Genomic DNA, 19,516 nt, shown 5'->3' with positions numbered 1-19,516 from the left:
CTTTTAGGATTTAGCATTTATGAATGACTAGATTTTAAAAGAATTGTAATATTTTTCAGGTATTTCAGCTCTATGAGTTATTTCTTGTAGATTCAGATAATGACATTATAAATCTTTCTGTGGAGGCAATTACTAAGGCAGAAATGGCTTATTCCCCATTGGCTTTTAGGCTCAGCTTACTGACATATTACAAGCAGGCTTACCATGGTCATTAAAAACTGATCTGGGATTTATTGTACCTCTTTAAACTCTCAGTACTTTGAAAAGTATTGAACAGAAAGGAATACAAGGGGAAATTACAAAAAGATCCAACAAGGCAATCAGGGGGCAAATAGACTTAATTTATCCCAACCAGGCCCACTAAAACCTCCTCAAAATATTTGAAGTTGAGCTTTGAGTCATTAATACAGAACCCTACCAATAGCAGCTAATCACATTGAGTGAAAATGCTTTTAAACAGAAAGTTTTGGAATGTAACGGACAGGAGTACAAGATTACAGGTAGGTAAAAACCCAAGGTTTTAAGACTAACAGCAATGGCAAAATAGCTGCACAATGTATTTGCCAGACGTCCTCAGTAGCACTTGGCAATAATCCTCAGCTATAGCATCTTCCCTGGCATGTATCCTAGTCACTTGCAATGTGAGTGGAATCAAGCTTTCAGTGAGCTTTCTCCTTTTCATTCTGGAATTATATCTAGATCCCTCATTAGCTTCTAGCTGTCCAACCAGACCCCTGTACCCTTTGGGATAATTCCTGTTGCCAAATGGTGGCAGATGCCACAGCACAAATGCTCAGGGAAAAGGAGGTTGTTTGATCAACTTGAACATATGAATCTAAATCGAATGGTAATTGACCAAATTCATAGGAACATAGCAGTTGCCATTCTGGATCAGAACAGTGGTCCATGTAGTCCAGTATCCTGTTACAAATAGTGGTCTGTATCAGATGCTTCTGAGTTTCACTGCCTTCCAGCCAAACTTGGGTTCCAGGTCCCCAGTGGTAAAAAGTCATCCTGGAGCAGATGCAACCTCAAGCTGCTCACAGACCCTGCTTCTCTCCAGGCAGCCAGGGGCTGTTGTAGAGTCAGAGGGGCTAGAGTGCTCAGAAGATGTTCTGACACTATTTTTACTTCTAGGGCTCCTGTGAAGTCCAGGCCTGAGTTTAAAGTTGCACTCCAGTAGTGAACAACCAACAGGGTGCAGATGCCCCTGTGCATGCAATTTATACCCTCCTGCAGCCACAGCTTTGAATCAAGCTCAAATTATGGAACAGAAACCCAGCAAGGGTGAAACAGAGACTACTGTCCAGCCATGACAATGCTGAATATCCTAGTTAATGATATGGCCCTTAGATACTACAATTACTTGCACATTGTGATAGGTAAATAGTTAAACCTAGTCAGACGCATAAAGAATTTGTTGCCCTTAGCTCACCAGCAAATCTCCATCTCTAATCAGGTTGAAATCCCCTCCAAAAACAATTCTGGAGCTCAGTCTGCTCCTTGCCATTTTATTACCACTTTTGGCCTAAATTTTCAAAAGTGGCTGGTGAATTTGGGTGTCTCAGTATTTGGGTGGCCAATCTGAGAACTCTTAGAGGGACCTGATTTTCAGAGGATGGGCACTCAGCACTTTTCTGAAAATCATGCTCCTTTAAGGTATCTGAAAGTTGGGCATATAAACATGGAGGAACTGAGAAAACACTAGCGACTTTTGAAAATTTAGGCTATTAAATCACCATCTGTTCTATTTACATGGCTCAGCCTGAATCTGAATTACACTAATATAATGCAGTATGCCAGGTTGGTCAATATGCTTTTTAAGGAAGACCTAATGCTGGTTTCACACCTGAAACTGAATTGTTACAGGCAGCCTCAAAAAAACTTTTTCTTTTGCATTTTACAGAGATCTGTCACTCTAAACTTCTCTTCACTTTTCACCAGGAATAAACCAACATGTATTTGAAAATAATGATTTTAATTATAATTGGCATTTCTCAGCCTACAGCTAGTGCCAGTCGCCTTAGTGAAAAGTGGCATTGCTCATGACACTGGCAGGTTCAGAGAATTTCATCATTTTTTTTCATTATTAATAAGAAAGAGACCAATTTCCAACTTTCTTCATTGCCGGATTAACTCGGGATAATTAGGTTTATGGTTCAGATCCAGAATTGGACCCCTCATAGGGGCTGGTGTACCCTGTGTGGTGGAGTCCCTGAACAGCAACACACAGTGGGGTCAGAGGTGGGGTAGGGGTGAGGTAGTACCTGTAGAAGAGTCCTCCTCCCTTCTAACCCCTATGTCCCTCATCCATTTGTTTTGCATACAGCACAGCTGAAGCTGGGCATTGACATAGGGCTTACAAAACTAATGGGACTAGATTAATAAGGAAGGAAGGCAACTGATTATGTATAATCATATAAGGTAAAAAAAATGCAGAACATTTGTCAAATTCTGCTCTAAAGACGAATGTATGCATAGTCCACTGAAGTCAACAGGAGATCCACAGGCACAACTGACTGCAGAAACTGGCACCAATATGTAAAATCTGGCTTCACATATGTAGAATTAATCTAAAATGCTCTTTCCATTAAGACAAAGCTCAATCAGATCCATACTTCCTTCTTGGAATATACACTGCATTGATTTACACTTTAGTAGTAATAACTTTGGCTATTAGAGAGCTCTTACTATCCTTTTTTAAATTGGTTTCAAGCATTTGGGGAGTCGTTGTCAGGCCATCTAGAATGTAGATAAAGGGATCCCATGGCAGAGTAATATTCTGTATAAACTCTAGTTTAGGGACGATGATATATTTCCCATAACTCTTTCATTGTGGCCATTCCGATAACATGTGGACAAAGTGTTCCAGAATATATATTGTGTCACCAGGCCCTTATCATTATTCAGAATGCCAGCAGCGTGAATTTCTGCTTGGAGTCAAGGAAATCTGCAATATAATTTTGTTGTTAGAGAAGACCTTAATCAGCAGGCGATTATTTTTGACTGTTAGTGCAAATATTACCCCAAGCTTAGTTTGTCATTTGGAGGTCCATAGCCACGGCCCTGAGTTCTTTCATTGTCCTTAGATAGATAATGTTATGCTGCTGAACTATTTTTTTAAATATATTTTCCCTAAAAAAAGGCTAGAAGTATCTATTATACCGCTCCAGCCGACTCACTCTGGATTATGAAAAACATGTTTTATTGGCACTGGCCAGTACCTGATGCCCCAGAGAAAGGGGACAACACCTATAACACTTGCAAATGTACAACTATACATTAGAAAATATGTCTTTCTGTTTCTATCAGCTGGTGATCTTCTTCTGCGCTGAAGCATTTGGGCTGACAGTTTTTGTCATTTTGTCCTAGCTAGTGTCAGTATAGAAATGCAGATTTATATAAATGGCTAATCTTTTTTTTTGAAACTTACGAAATATTTTGCTTCAATAACAACATGTGGTGGTGAGTTCTAGCTGTGACATCTACTTCTATTTTAAGAGTAGTTACAAGTCATTGCATTATCTAGTTGGGTTCCTTTTCAACTAAAAGCTTAAAGGGATTTTGTTTTAATGGATAAACTACAGGGATTATTTTTGCACTTCACAAGATGGCAATTGGAAGTTACTTCACGGCAATCACTGAGGTTTTTCTCAGACAAACAGAAAGAGAAGGATAGTCCCTCAAAGTGGGCACATGAGAGCTCTAATTCATATTTTATATGTGTGTTGCTACTGAAGAAAAATAAGAGAGTAACTATAAAGCTCTCCCCTAGTATGATGCAGCCAGGAAAAATCAATTGTTCAAATAAAACAAATATCTTTTTTCTTTTGTTTAGACACTTATAGGGAGATTGCATCATTCAGAGGATATCAACCTGGGTTGTAGATGCTCAATTGGAAGTCAAAGATAATATACATACCTATAGGACAAGGATATTTGTATATATCCAGATACATTGTATGCAGCAGGCTGAGTGCATTGCTGCATTCTTGCAAGGGGGAAAAGACTTGTAACTCTACATGCTTGGATTTTATCTGTGTACGTGTCTAGTTGTGGTGTTTTTTTCCCCTCTTTTAAGCATTTTTGACCCCCCCATCCTCCTTTTTTATTTTCCACATGTCACGACACAAGTTGCCTTACCTGAAAGCCGGATTATAAATAAAGCAGCTGCACATGCAGACAAAAGAAATGGTTTCTATAGCAACAGAGACCACATGGAAGCTCTTGGAGCAGTTCCTCCCCTTTTCCAGGTTGCCTGTCTCATTGGCTCTTCTCTCATTGGCTTGAATGAAAAATCCTAAGCGAAAGAGGGATATTGCTCACAAGATTGATCCTTCCGCAAACCTTTCAAACAATTAAGTATTTTCACTGGTATATCCTGGGCAATGTTTTGAAGAGTTTCTTCCAACCGTGTACATGTTTCATTAGTTAGATAGATTGAAACACCAGAGGATGGGTGAAGTATCCTCATAGTTTCAGAGTTAATAAGTTCTCCAACGCAGCACACGCTCATAAGACTGGAGGAGACAGAGATGGAGAAGACATGTTAAATCATAGTCCATCACCCTGCCCAAGCTGAATGTGCTCCAACAATATACCATCCTGCAGAGGGCTGGCTCTCCAAAGAAAGGAGTATTGTTTTATTGCAGGATATCCAAGTTATTCAGTGAAATTCACTCTGGCGGTCAGGAAATCTCTGGAAAGAGAGGTGGAATTTTACTGGCTCAGGGCTAATATAAGATCTATCAACTCTACAAAATCCTACTTGCCCATTCACCTGGGGTGAGTATATTTTTCTTTTGAAGGTTCAGTAAAATTATATGAGATCCTTCAGTATCTTCAGTCTTAGCGATGATGGTAAAGAGTAAGTGAGTAGATTCCATGCTGTGGCATACAGACAAGTGACTTACCCAAAACCACACAACAGGCTGAGCTGGAAACCAAACCAAGGAGTCCTGGCAGCTCATGTCTTACTCTAGCCCCTAGACAATCCTAGGCTGAATTCCAGTCCCACATTTACCAAAGGGCCCAATATTACTCTCCTGTAAGTGCCACTGGATGTTTCTCTCTAAGTATTTTGAATCATCATTTCCTGTGTTGTATCACTGATGCACGTTACTAACTAGTATGGTTAGAAATGAACTAGGTAGCACCCTACCGGTACTTAGTAGCATACAATTTAAAAACATGTTACCCTCACATCTAACATTTTACAGGGATAACTTCCATAACTTATTCCAGTTATTCAAGGGTCCTTACACATATTTTTGATAGAATGAATGACCCGTATTACCTGTCTGTGCTGTGACAATTGACCCTGCCATCCCTATATGCAAACTGAGGACTCTGCACATGAAAACTCCGAGGGTTCTTTCTGGCTTCTGTGACTTACAGAAATATTTCTAACTCACAGAGCGCCAAATTGACCTCACATGGTATAGCAGTGCAGGGATATAAGGCAGTGCAATGTACCCAACTGAGTTCTTCCTCAGATCTCTGCATAACTTGAAAGCTTGTCCTTCTCCCCAGCAGAAGCTGGTCCAATAAAAGATATTAACTCACCCACCTTGTCTCTCTAACATGCTGCGACTGGCATGGCTACCACACCACTATATACAACAATTTGCAAATAGCGAGTCTCCGTCATCAATAATTCATATGAGGATACAGCGAAAGCTGCTTAAATATGGCTCACCCTGGTTGATCCTTCTGATGATGGCACATCTAATACCCCACATTTCTGGGCTTCTGCCTCGAAGTTGATACATTGAAGTGCTCAGTGAAAGAGCCCAGACCCTCTGCTCTTCTGCTGCCTGCAGCTTTACCAGTCAGCTGGGAAGGAAATCATGGGCAAAGAAGTGGGTCCTACAAGTCTTTCTAAATGCAAACCAGTGAATGCTTAACCATCTCTCTGCAGAGGTACAGGCCAGGTGGTAAAAAAAGCTGTGCTACTAGAACTCTTTAGGTAACAGGAAACGGACAATCTGAATTGCTGTGGGCCAAGATAGGAATAATTTACCCCGCTACTTCCCAAACATGGAACTACGCTAAGGAAAGAGTAGCCCTGGCAGTTGCTCTCTGGCATTGACGTTTCAGGGCACATTAAGAGTCTCATACTCCATTAAGCAGCTACTGAGGGACATAGGAAAGTGAGTAATTCAAATATTAGTTTTGCCTTTAATGTATAAATAATGTATCAGAGTAAAAACTGGTTGAGTGACTGATGTTGAAGAACATCCTGAACACAATGGGGAAAAATTGTCCAAAAGGAGTGTAGCTTTATATATGTACCATCACTGTACTGCTATCAAGGACAACAAGATGGTCATCTACTGAGTAAGTGCTGCTTGTGCAAGACTGAGCTGCCTATGAGGTTCATGGATATCACACAATTTTTCCAAACTTCCAGGAACTTTTAGACAAGCTTCTGGAAACCTCTCTGAGATCAGCCTATTTATCTATCTCATACATTACTAATACACCCATCTCCCTGCTATCTAGGCATTAGTACTGGGGTTTCAAAGGCATATGTCCGAGAAGAATTTAGCCCTGTGGAACACCATCTTTGGGGTAAGAAACCTTCCTTCATTCCATTGTCACTCTGCACTCTTGAACATGAATCTCCAGCTGCACTTTCCCCCAAGATACAGAATAAATAGGAGGAAGAATGCTCATTTTATGCAATTTTCAGTAATACCGTTGTGTAAAATGGCATTTTGATTTAAATTATGTAAAAAATGTGGAGGTGAGGTATGTAGGGCATAAGTAACAACCAAATAGAGCCTTTATAATACAATACTTTCTCCCTGACCCCAGTTCATTAGAGAAAACCAACGATTTAAACTACCTAGCTAACCTCTTCCAAAGATATAGGATTATAAATCAGCCACGTGATTACCTGAAAGGCTTCAGGGAGTTTGCTGTTAGACAATGCTACAGAGCTTGCAGGGGAAGAAAGTTCCTATTATAGGATCATGCAGTGGATGTCGGGGCTTGAAATTTCCACTTACGCTACATTAGCTCCAGGCAGTTCATTTGCTAAAATAAAAGAAACAAAGTGTAAAATATTCACTGGCTTGCTCAACAAAGCAATCAATGAGAGAGAGAGAGAGAGAGAAAGAGAGAGAGAGAGAGAGATTTCTCTGCCATCAAACTGTTGATAAATACCATTAGTACTTTAAAATTATCTCACCCATTCAGTTTAAATTTAAAGGTATTAGTGGTATTTATCAGTCTGTCTATCTATCTCCCTTTATTTTGTCTGTCTCTCTTGCTTCTATTTTGTGTGAAATTTCAAGAGATGAATCCCATTTTCTATTAATTCAATGGCTGTCATTTTGCATTACATCATGCAGCCCAGATCACAACAATGAAATCGTAGGGTTTAAATTAATAATATTGCAACCCATCACTTTGTAAAGCGTTGTACTCATCCATATCTAGCCAGCTCAGGTATCTTGCCTCCAGTCTGATGCCTTACACTCATATCTTCTAGTGGATTTACACAAGTACGATTGCAAACAATCTATAATTGGTAACTGAATACTCAGACTTTATGGTCAAAAGCATTAATTTAATTTTTGTTGAGATTTAACAAGATGTTTTTGCTTAAAAATAAAATAGTTGGAAAAAGCTTCAGGGAATCGGAGATCTCTGTTCTCTGAGTGGCATTTTCCACACCTACAAATACATGCTGACAGATAAGTATATTGCATTACAATGGCCCTTACATACAATGTCAGCTAAAGCGACATAAAAAGTCAGCATCTTGGTTCACTTACACATCACACAATAGACTGTAGATTTGGGTAACTATTAAAAGTTCAGATTTAATTTTATTATAGCTGCTAATTCACAAGAGCTAGGAGAAATAAATAAATAAATAAATAAAAGGAAAAACTGGTGTGCAAGTAAATCATCAGAACCGCTACAAATTCAGGAAGGAATAAAACATTATGCCTAGAGGAAAATAACACACAAGATCAAAAATACATCCTATCCAACATTTACTGTTGTTATTCAGGCATATCTCCTATTACGTTTTGTCATGTAGAAACAAATCCGCTAGTAGAAATCTACATTTTTATTTTGTGAACATTTCTAAAGGAAAGGATAATATATATATATATACACCCATGTGTGTCATTGGACAGCAATAACCCTAAACTACATAAAATAGATGTACAGACAGGAATACCTACCTGTTTTTCCCCCCTTGCCTCAAAGCATATTAGAAACCATAGGAATATTCATAAGACTTTATATATCTACAAACATAGGAAGCATTTGGTAAACAGTTACACAGAGAATTTGTATATGGGATTCATTAAGGCAGTTGCCAATCGTCAAATTAGTTTCAGCCCAACCTGCTGAGTGTAAATGCAAATTTACCACCTTTGGAGCGGCTTCATTGTACAGCTATTGATTTCTGTTTGAATGGGAGTTAAAGAGAAAAGTTGTCGTTTGAAGCCTTGCTATCTGAGCATGGTTCCTTTGTCCAGGTGTCTTGGGGATCTCTTGCTGCAATTTTGATCTTTGTATTCCAAAAGCCTTGGAGAGTCAATTCAGGTAACTTAAAAGTGAGATATAATCAGAAAGGATTTGGAAATAAAGTCTTTGCCTTGTCACATTAATGCGGCCCTATCAAGTGGCAGTTTATCAAGAGGCAGCTCACAAGGTTTTAATGAGCATGCTGCCTGTTCTTGTACAATACTAATTAATCCCATTTTTTCACACTGGTGTGATTGCTTCATGAAACCCACATTGTTTTATGCTCAGCAGCAAAGCGGGCTCTCACTGATTAAATCTCCTTCCCAGAGCTGGAGCCTGACAACTGAATTATACCTTGCTCAAAATAATAATGGGTATCAGCTAATAAATACGGTTTAACACACACAAAACTATGCAGCCAAAATCACACCACAAAATAGGAGTTTGACTTATAGGCACAGCAGTGTTTCATTAAACATCTGTATTATAATTCACTGGTTTTCCAACTGATGTAATAACTTAATTGATGAGAACAAAGACAAGCTTATTTATTCACCCAATTGCTTGCTTCTTGACTAACGCTTTTCCTTGGTGTTATTGTGGAAATAAATATGCAATATTCTTTTTATAGAAGTCTAATTTAGGCCCTTTTTTCCCCCTATTGAGAAGTCAACATCACAATCTGTTTCTGACAAGTTCTTGCTGCAGTGAAACAGACCGCATTATGATAAGACAGTATTGTGTTGTTTACCCTAATATTCAGACATTCCAGCAAAAGGTGAGAGAGGTGTGATGCTGCAGGCAGTTCATAATGAATAATTGTCTGCAAATTTACATTACAGGGTTCAAAAAGCTTGTTTTATCTCTTTTATTTCCTCCCTTTCCCCCCAACGATTTAAAGCTGCTCCCACCCAAGCCAGGGAACAGAGCACTGCAAAGCATTAATGAGTGGGATGCCACTTCTCTTTCCTGCAAGGCCAAGCTGAATTAGGGTTGTTATGGATACAAAACGATTTTGGGGAAAAAAGAAAAAGGATTTTGATTGTTATTGACAAACTCAAAATACCAGAACTTCACTCTCTCTCCCATTGTGTTTCCAGCATGCCCCAGTCTAAAATGAACTGAACTACTGACTGCTGTTGCTTAAGCACTTCCTAAAGGAAACTGCTTTGCACGGAGTCAAGATTTTCCAAACTGGAAGAACTCCCCACAGCCAATAAAACAAAATAAATTATGAACCTTGGATTTAATATGGATTTATATGTGTAGCTTTGGATGCACTGGGAGATGTTTATTATTTATCTCTCATTTATATAGAGACAACAGCGTACCAGGCATTTTACAGTCCTGTCAAAGAAAAGGTGAGATTTTCAAACAGACTAACTCAGTGGGAGTTCTACCCTGGGTTTCAATGGGACCAGCTAGATCAATGCTGAACGCTTTTCAAATCCTTCCCAAGGTCCCTGGCCTAAAAAGTTTACCATCTAGGGAATGTGAAGACAAAAGTTGGAATCTAGCAAAAAAACAGTGCAACAGAGCCATGATGTTTTCTGTGCATTGTTGGTCCCACCATTTGTGTTTTGTTTTGTTTGGGGGATCTACCAGGAGAAGATGGAGTCATGGTGACCTGGCTTAGGGAGAAGGTTTTCAGGTGGAGTGGGCAACATGGAAGGAGTTGGAGAAAGATTCAAATAGAGATGGATAGTCCTGAGCTATTTATTTGAAATTAGCCATTGAAATGGATTAGAGGTTACCAAAAACCAAGCAGGCAAAACAAAGAGTTTGAAACATTTTAACTAAAACTTCCTTCCCCTCTCAATTGCTCAATATTCACTCTCTTGACTCTTATGATCTCTAGATATCAGGCTAAATCCTTGGAAGATGCAAATAGGCATCATTCCATGAGGATCTGGTCCAGAGTCTTTCATTACAGACAATATCTGCATTTCTGAATCACAACGGTATGAAGGGAGAGCAAAGTATGTGTAAAATTCTACCAAATCAGAAATCTCCTGTCACTCATGCCAGATGTGGCATCTTACGCTCATTCTGTAATCACTGGGCCTGATTCTCCAGTGTATTTTGTATAATCGTTTTCACCTGCACAAAGCAAATAGGTGCCAATACTAACAAACCAGTATGGTTCCGCAGCCTATTTGTGCTCCTTTTACACAGATTACTACCCCAGGTGGAAGAAAATGAAGAATCAAACCTTCTGTCCACATACACAAATGTCACAATCATTTAATTTATATAGTAGATGAAGATATAACTAACTAGCCCATAACCTAGATTCTGGTCCTTGATCTTGGGATCCTGGAATTGATAGTTTACATGAAAAATTAGTCTTAGAAAAATTAACACATTCAGATATAGATTAGAGAGTTCAGCCATATCCAAGAAAGAAAACATATCTCCATGTGTACATGACATACATACTGCAATGTGTATACACACACACACACACACTTAATTTATACTTTAAATTTAGAGATGTGCCCACATCTTGCATTTTGGAACCAGATAGAAACTTCTTGAAAGTTCCAGGTGTGTGGATACAAGCTTTTGGGGTTAGGTTCATTTCCACTTAAAATAGCTAATAAAAGCTTCAGTATTTTTTCCTAATATTTCATTTAGAAAACTCTCTCTTTCTCCTGCTAGAAAATCTAATTATTCAGTGACAGAAGTTGGCTGACTTGTGCACAACACAACATGCCAATTTTCAGTTGCTTACACAGTATCACAGAAACTGTTAGAAATTGTTTTGAAATCTGGCATACTTTTCAGTCATGCTAATTCCTACAAATGAGTCAAACCTTATTACATTTGGCTCAGCCACAAACTATTTGTGGTATAGAGTGGAAGGGAAATGACTTAGATTCCCGCCTCACCCCCCACCCCACCTGTGACAAGAATCCCCTATTTCAGTTTGAGAATGTTGTTTGTTGTCACATACAGAAAATATATGGATTTCCATTTTCAAAACCAATTAATAAAATAATTATTGTTTCATACTGTGTTTTAGAATATGAACTACCTAGTGCTGCAACTACAATAAGAAACTATATATGATTCAGTTATAATGTGACCATGATACAATGAGGAGCCATTCCAGGATTCAGTTCAGGATGACTTTCAGATGTACTCCTTAACATGTCTTTTGAGATTTATGCTTGAAGTAAGACTTTCCTCTACCAATGTATGGTGGCTCCCAGTTTAATAGCCCGATCCATTGTCTACTGAAGTCAATGAGAGTGTTTCCACTGAATTCAATGAATATTGGATAAGATCCTGAATAACCATCCTTGAAGAGCAGCAGATATGTCATGGAAATGTCCTAAAACATTGTGGGCCAGATGTTCAGCTGGTGTAAATCCAGTGACTTCAATGTAGCTATGCTGATTTATTCTAGGTGATTGTCTGGCCCTCTATTTAGACACCATTCTAAATATGTTGTATGTTCTTGATCCTTCAATCAATGTTCACTTAAAATTTCTGTTGATTTAAGCAGGAGCTGAATACACCTCAGGTCTAGGCCAACATAACATATAGGGTTAGAGTTACGGAATGATGCTTGGACAGATTAAGCACACACTTAATGGTATTGCATGCACATTCTCCGTAGTTGCATTCATATGACAAGGTCATATCTTATTACAGGTAGGTATCTAATTTTGATAATCATGTACTGAAATTAGACACACAATTGCTGCTGAAAATTTGACCCATGTTTTCTGCTTTTCTTTTTATTCGTTCCTTATTACTCTGATGCTCCTCAATGGCCCAATGCAACTCCCGTTGGACCATATGAAGGGCTTCACTTCCTTCAATACCAAATTCATTTGTGTGGTGGTTTTTACTTTAACATTTCATGAAGCAATTTGAGTGGAGGAAATTTTCATTGATTATGATATGTTTACTTTTTCCTACTGGCAAATGGCTATGGCAGAGATATGAGCACAGAATCCAGGAAAAAACAAAGCAAAGCAACCCCCCCCCAAAAAAAAACAAAAACAAAACCCAACAATTGTTTCCAGTATGAAATTACAGAAATATTTAAAATCTTTAAAGTTTAGTGCAGCTCCATCCAGATCTTTTTTATCTTATCTGTGGGAAAATTGTTGAAAAAAAAAGAAGAAGACATGATGTGTTTGATAGACTGGTGAAAAAAGTAAAAGGCCATTATTCAAATGTTTATGGATCCTTTTATAGCTAATGGATTCAAATGTATACTTCTCTACTTGTCAACAAGATAATTCTACAAACATGGTAAGACTGAGTAGCTCACTTCAGTCCTAGTCTTTTAGACCTCTGTTCTGCAAAACAAACAAATTTCCCCAGGGTAAAGTGAGTACACAAGGTATCTTCACAGATCTTCAGTTTTCACTGTGTTTTCTTGAAGCTTCTGGACTGGAAGAGACAAACTATTTAGAGGTGTGATCTCATTTGTATACATAGGAAACAGACATTTAAAGGGCCTGGCCTAATGTAAATGCAGTGGTCTGTTTTCCAAGAGCATATTAGATTTTTTTTTACACTAAGCTGTAGAAGTAAAATTTTACTTTGGTTGATGTAAATAGTTTTGTTGTTTCATTTTATATCTTTCTAAAAGCTTCTCTATCATTTCTCTGCAAGCCATACACATACCTATGAATGACAGGTGAGATAGTCAGAAAAGTTTGACATAAATGGAATTCAGGTAAAACAAGAAAGAAAAATTTGTCAAAATGTTTCATATTTTTTGTTCAATTTTTCAACCAGTTGTACTGATGAACATTACTGAGAATTCAGCAAGTAAAAAGCATAATCAGTTTTTCAGCCACATTTCCAAAGGCCCATGTCTGGAGTGAGCCATTCTGAAGACTGCATACCCGCTGAATCTCCAAAACAGGGCATTGACTCACACAAATAAATATTTCTGTGTTCACTCCTTAGCACTTACATAGCGCTTTTCATCCAGACATCTTAAAGTCCTGTAGCAATTAGGGTATGTATTATTATCTCTATTTTACTGATATGGAAACTGAAATACAGAGAGGTGAAATTACTTGCCCTTGGTCACACAGTAAACCCATGGAAGAATAGGGAATAGAACTGAGCAGAAATAATTAACTGAGCATGAGATCATGTGACTGAGAAATATTAGTAGCGTTTCGGAGCTGAAAGATTTTATGGGCTAATATTACTAAGAAGTTTAGAATAGTGTTGTTTACCTTGTGCCAGAACCTAATGATTACAATGTAACATATGCTATGTAGGATCAAGAATAATGGAGTCACATTTTAAACAAGATAATAATAATATTAACAAGCAGTATATGTGAGTGTTAGCAGAAGTTTGTTTGGCAAAGTTCATTTTTATCTCTCTCTGTTCCAGAAGGGTATGCTGAACAGGGGGCAGCCCTATATATAATATATCCTATCACTTGAAGGCTTTGATAACAAGGTTGCTTGTTATTAACACAAATCTTCCATGGACCAACATGGATAGGACCATACAACCTCTGTGTAAGGGGGATTGTTCATAAACAGAAGAGACTTGTAAATACCACTTATTTGGATTTTGTTTCACACTGTTTATTTGTACAAATTAGCACATACCAAAGAAACCACTAGAAATGAATTCAGTACTGTGGGCCTGATTCTCCTCTTTATTACGTTGGTTTTATGCCAGAGTAAACACACTGAAGAAAATAGAGTTACACTGATTTAATATTGGTATAATGGAGTAGAGACTGGAGTGTGGATCTTTGTTTTTTTTAAAAAAGGCTCCATCATTTCTGTAGCCTTATTACTCCTTGCATATATTTCAGTGAAATCTCATTCAGATTGAAGTCAATGGGAGTTTTGCCCTTGAGACAGGATTTGATGTTGCAGTTAAGCACTCAGAGGTCACTACATTAAGGTTGCACACAGATCTATCTTCTGCTATGCCTGGTCAGTGTGATGTTCAAGTACTTACAAGTTTATTAAAATCAAACCCAATATTAAAGGTTGACATTTTTTAAAAAAGCACTACTTTTTACGGAGCATTACATCCACTGAAGTTTCAAAGTCAAAGTCACTTCTGAGTTTCTGCACAAAACCTATCTACATGGCATTTCTATGGCCCTCAAAGTTGGACTATCTGAACACTTCAGATAAACAACATCGCACTGCAATGCCTAAATCAGCTTCTGAAAACATTCATTACTGTTGTTGTAAAATCTGATATTTGTACACTCTTGTACACTATTTTATTTATTTTATTATTCATTTTAGCACAGCGTGCTTACTCTCCTATTCTTTTACTTATGTTATCCACTTAAAACATTTCCCAAAAATGAATTTAAAAAAAATAAAGAGCATTAAATGAGCAGAGTGGCTCCAAGATGGATTGACCACATTACTTTCATGAGGCAATGATACAGTCAAATTATGTAAATTACCCCAAACATATGCTAATAAATTCTTTATTCCAGAGGTTGTAAAGTGTGGTTAGTGGTCCAAAGAACTGGTAGTCAGCAGAGAGCTGGTTGCACTCATAGTTCTGGCTCCACCTCTTAGTTTCCACTTGCTAATTTGGAGATAAGAATGCATTAAAATCCCAATGTGAATTGTCCATATATGTAATTGAAATAGCGGAGGTATTATGCAGTCTGGAATGGGAAGGGATGTAGTCAGAACTGTATACAGGCAGGGTTGGGCATCAGATCTTAAACTAGCCTAATTGGGGGAGAAAAATTCCATATTTGGGGGGAAAGGAGGAGATATTTGCCTGGCACTTTTTGTTTTGTTTTAAATGAGAGCTGGTGGAAGCTATGCAGTAATTTGATATATCAGAAGAGCTCCTGCTGGATATGGGTAGTGGGAAGAACACAGGTGAGACAGTCAAAGTTGCATGATCAATATATTTTGTTACATAGATATGATATTCCTCCACATACTTCCACCAGTATTCATGACCAACTCAAGAAGCAAGTGTTTCTTCATTTTCCATGATCATTCATGCCTTGGCCTCTCTTCTGAGTCTGCCAAGAATGATGCCATCTGTGTGCTGGCTTGTCGCTTGGAAACTGGACTGAGACTACTCAGTCATATCTTATAGATCAGTCATCAACCATTTGATGCCTGTGACTTTCTGTCGATACCATTCAGAGCTGTAGTGATCTAATGGTGAAGTCCATCTGAAGAACAATAATCTTATGGTTGAGACAATATCATGGGATTCTGGAGAATGGACTTCAGTTCCTGATTTTGCTATAATTTTCTGTATATCTTTGGTTATTACTTAATCTCTTTGTGCCTCCATTCCCTATCTCTAAAATGGGGTAAATAATACTTCCCAACCTTACAGAGACATTGTGAGGTTAAATTCATCAATGTTTATGAAGCATTCAGCTACTATAATCATGGGGTCATACAATTAGAAAGACAGATTCTCTGAAACATCTGGTTCCCCAGAAAATGACATTTTAAAAATCACTTACATAGCAACAGTTAAGGGTGAATTTCTTCTGCTAGTGTTTAAAGTGAAAATTAGGAAAGACATCACTGTGTAAGAAAAATAAGCCTGAGGTTTGAAATCTGGATTCAGATCAGCATCTGAATTTAGCAAAAGATCTGAAGTTCAAGCCACTCTCAGCTCTCTGGCCAGTGGCAGGATTGCAGAGAAATGAAGTATTTTTTCTTAACTAACTAAACACATAACTATAAAATCACTAGAAAAATATATTCTAAAATTACAGGCCTGGTAACCTTAAAATTCCACCTGCGCTTCAAAAAATTTCCTGGTCTGTTGGGTGAATTCCCTTGAATATCGTGGAATTTTGGTTGAACAAATCCCACCAGAAAGACACTTCCTTACTTTGGCTGGACATGCAGATATTTAAGGCTCCAGGACAGTGCTGGAAATGGTAGCAACATCCCAGCAGATCCACTCACTTATGGGTCTACCTGGATCGGAAATACCAAACGTTTAAGATGTATATTGAGTCTGGTTCTATTTGTTCTTCTTCATTCTCACAGCTTGTTTGAGATATACCTAGCATCTGACAGGAAGAGACAATGGTTTGGGTGACCTTTCCTCCATTTTCTGCCCTGTATTTGAGAGCCGGAGCATGGTAACTGCCCCTATTTTACCTGTAAAATATTAGCATAAGTAGGAAGAGAAGAAAGACAAAAACTCGCCTTAATACAGGCTGATGTATGACTTTGCATAGCACTTTGAATGTTATTAAGTGTTTGAATTTCTTCCTGTGTCTTTTTAGCCTAGATGACTGTCTTTCTCTTTCACTGACAGCCTCTGCAGGACCAAATTGACAGCTCTTTAAAGCAGCCTGACGAAAAGCAGCATTAATTAAGTCATTGCCGGACTGTAATTGTGTTAAGAAGTAAAAATCTAATATGAGAAAAGGTTAGTGAGTCCTCTCTTGTGTCAGATTTTCTACTCTCTATGAATATTAATGTCCTTAATGAAGACAATCTTTGCCTCATCAAGCCGTTGTTCTGCATTCAGGTGCCAAATCCCTGCACCATTGATTTGTTTTTAAAGAACAAATATGTCAGGGGAGAGTGACTGTCCTGTTTCTTATCAACATCATAGAGAATGCTTTTGTATTCCTGGAAAGAGTTTATAGATTTTGTGTGCCATGTACAAGCAGCATCTGTGATGGCAGAGGAGGGAGTGGGGATGGGAATAATGCCGGGGTGGGTAAACTAGTTTAAGTAATTTAATAGAAGCATTACAATTTTATCGTGTTAGCTTTTGTGTGTGTGTGTGTGTATGTGTGTTAGTAATGTGCACATATTAACAGGGTTCTGATCAGCAGTTTTAATGATAAAATATGAATTATCTCCAGAAAGAGTCCTGCAGTTTTAGCCCCAAAATGAAGAGCTCAGTGATAACAAGCTGAGCATCCCTTGCTGATTATCCCTCCCTCCTCCTTCTTCTCCTGATCGAGCAGATAATGATGATGGTGCTGATGAGTGATGACCCATTTTAAATAGGTTGGAGGCCCTTGGAATTCTAATTCTTGCAAGGAATGTTTTGCGCACTTCTCCCTCTCACCTAACCCTCATCTGACCATTTTATATTTTGCCACTTGCCACCCTCCTCAAAGATTCTCAACTATGAAACAATTTTGCTTTATTAATTAATAAGGTTTCCTGATAATTCTGGCTAAAAACAGTCTTATATTCTCCAATGAGTTTACAGCAGACCTGTGGTATAAGGTCAGGATTTAGGACCCTGCAAGGAAAGGCAGAGATATTCTTCTGACTCTTATGCTGCAAGCCAGACCAGGTGAGACACATTAGTTTCAAATCAGGGTATGGAAAAGTCTATCTGTACCCATGTGTCTGAAGGACAAGAGGGAATTAAACCCAGGACTTTTCAAGTAGGAATCCTAGGAACAAGCCATACAAAATAGAAAATTTAGTTCGCGTCTTACATTTTGTTATTTAAATTGACTATAATCCCAGGATGGAGGTACATTTTGGACAACAACGGAATGTGTGCTGTGTCAAGGGAGTGTGGTGGGGGCACTACCCCTTCAAAGAAAAGTCTTTTAAAACTCATTCTTACACTAAACAGCATTAGCTACTTTAAGTATTTATTTGAGCCAGATTAAGTCTGCAATGAAACCTGCAGATTAGGGAATACTGTTATTATTATATTAGCATTAGCTAATTAACACAGTAGCATCTGAAATTAGTAGTTACCCCTGCCCCACACTTAGAAAAAGAAATAAGTAGTAACTGTTGCTAAATATTAACTTACTTTGGTCTTACTTAGGTCCCCCAAGTCAAACCCCAGGTACTGCAAGAGCCACTACCTGTATATATATGTTTTAAAATAATAATTCCTTTTAATGTTGTATCCAACCTGTTCTTGCATCCACAGTGTCTTGAGGAGTTTTTTACACTGGCCAATGACTCAATGTCTAGTTGGCAGCTGGTATCAAGTGGAGTGCCTCAGGCGTTGGTCCTGGGGCTGGTTTTGTTCAGCATCTTCGTTAATAATCTGGATGATGGGATGGACTGCGCCCTCAGCAAGTTCGCGGATGACACTAAACTGTGGGAGAGGTAGATACACTGGAGGGTAGGGATAGGATCCAGAGCGACCTAGACGAATCGGAGGATTGGGCCAAAAGAAATTGGATAAGGTTCAAGAAAGATAAGTGCAGTCTGCATTTAGGACAGAAGAATCCCAGGCACTGTTACAGGCTGGGGACCGACTGGCTAAGCAGCAGTTCTGCAGAAAAGGACCTGGGGATTACAGTGGATGAGAAGCTGGATATGAGTCAACAGTTGCCAAGAGTCAACGGCATATTGGGCTGCATTAGTAGGAGCATTGCCAGCAGATTGAGGGAAGTGCTAATTCCCCTCTATTTGGCACTGGTGAGGCCTCATCTGGAGTATTGCATCCAGTTTTGGGCCCCCCACTACAGAAAGGATGTGTACAAATTGAGGAGAGTCCGGCGGAGGGCAACAAAAATATTAGGGGGCTGGGGCACATGACTTACAAGGAGAGGCTGGGGGAACTGGGCTTATTTAGTCTGCAGAAGAAACGAATGAGGGAGGATTTGATAGCAGCCTCCAATGACCTGAAGGGGGGTTCCAAAGAGGATGGAACTAGGCTGGTCTCAGTGGTGGCAGATGACAGAACAAGGAGCAATGGTCTCAAGTTGCAGTGGGTGAGGTCTAGGTTGGATATTAGGAAAAACTATTTCACTAGGAGGGTGGTGAAACACTGGAATGGGTTACCTAGGGAGGTGGTGGAATCTTCATCCTTAGAGGTTTTTAAGGTCAGGCTTGACAAAGCCCTGGCTGGGATGATTTAGTTGGGTTGGTTCTGCTTTGAGCAGGGGGTTGGACTAGATGACCTTCTGAGGTCTCTTCCAACCCTAATCTTCTATGATTCTATGAGTGGATTTTTCATGTAAGAAGGATACCAATCAACTGAGACCTGGACTGAGATCCTCAAATTATTTCACCAGACTTCGTGAGGTGAGATTTGATCCACTGGCCTAGTAATGAAAGGC

This window comes from Eretmochelys imbricata, chromosome 13, assembly GCF_965152235.1.
Source record: "Eretmochelys imbricata isolate rEreImb1 chromosome 13, rEreImb1.hap1, whole genome shotgun sequence".
NCBI classification, from domain to species: domain Eukaryota; kingdom Metazoa; phylum Chordata; order Testudines; family Cheloniidae; genus Eretmochelys; species Eretmochelys imbricata.
This window is presented reverse-complemented; position numbering follows the sequence as displayed.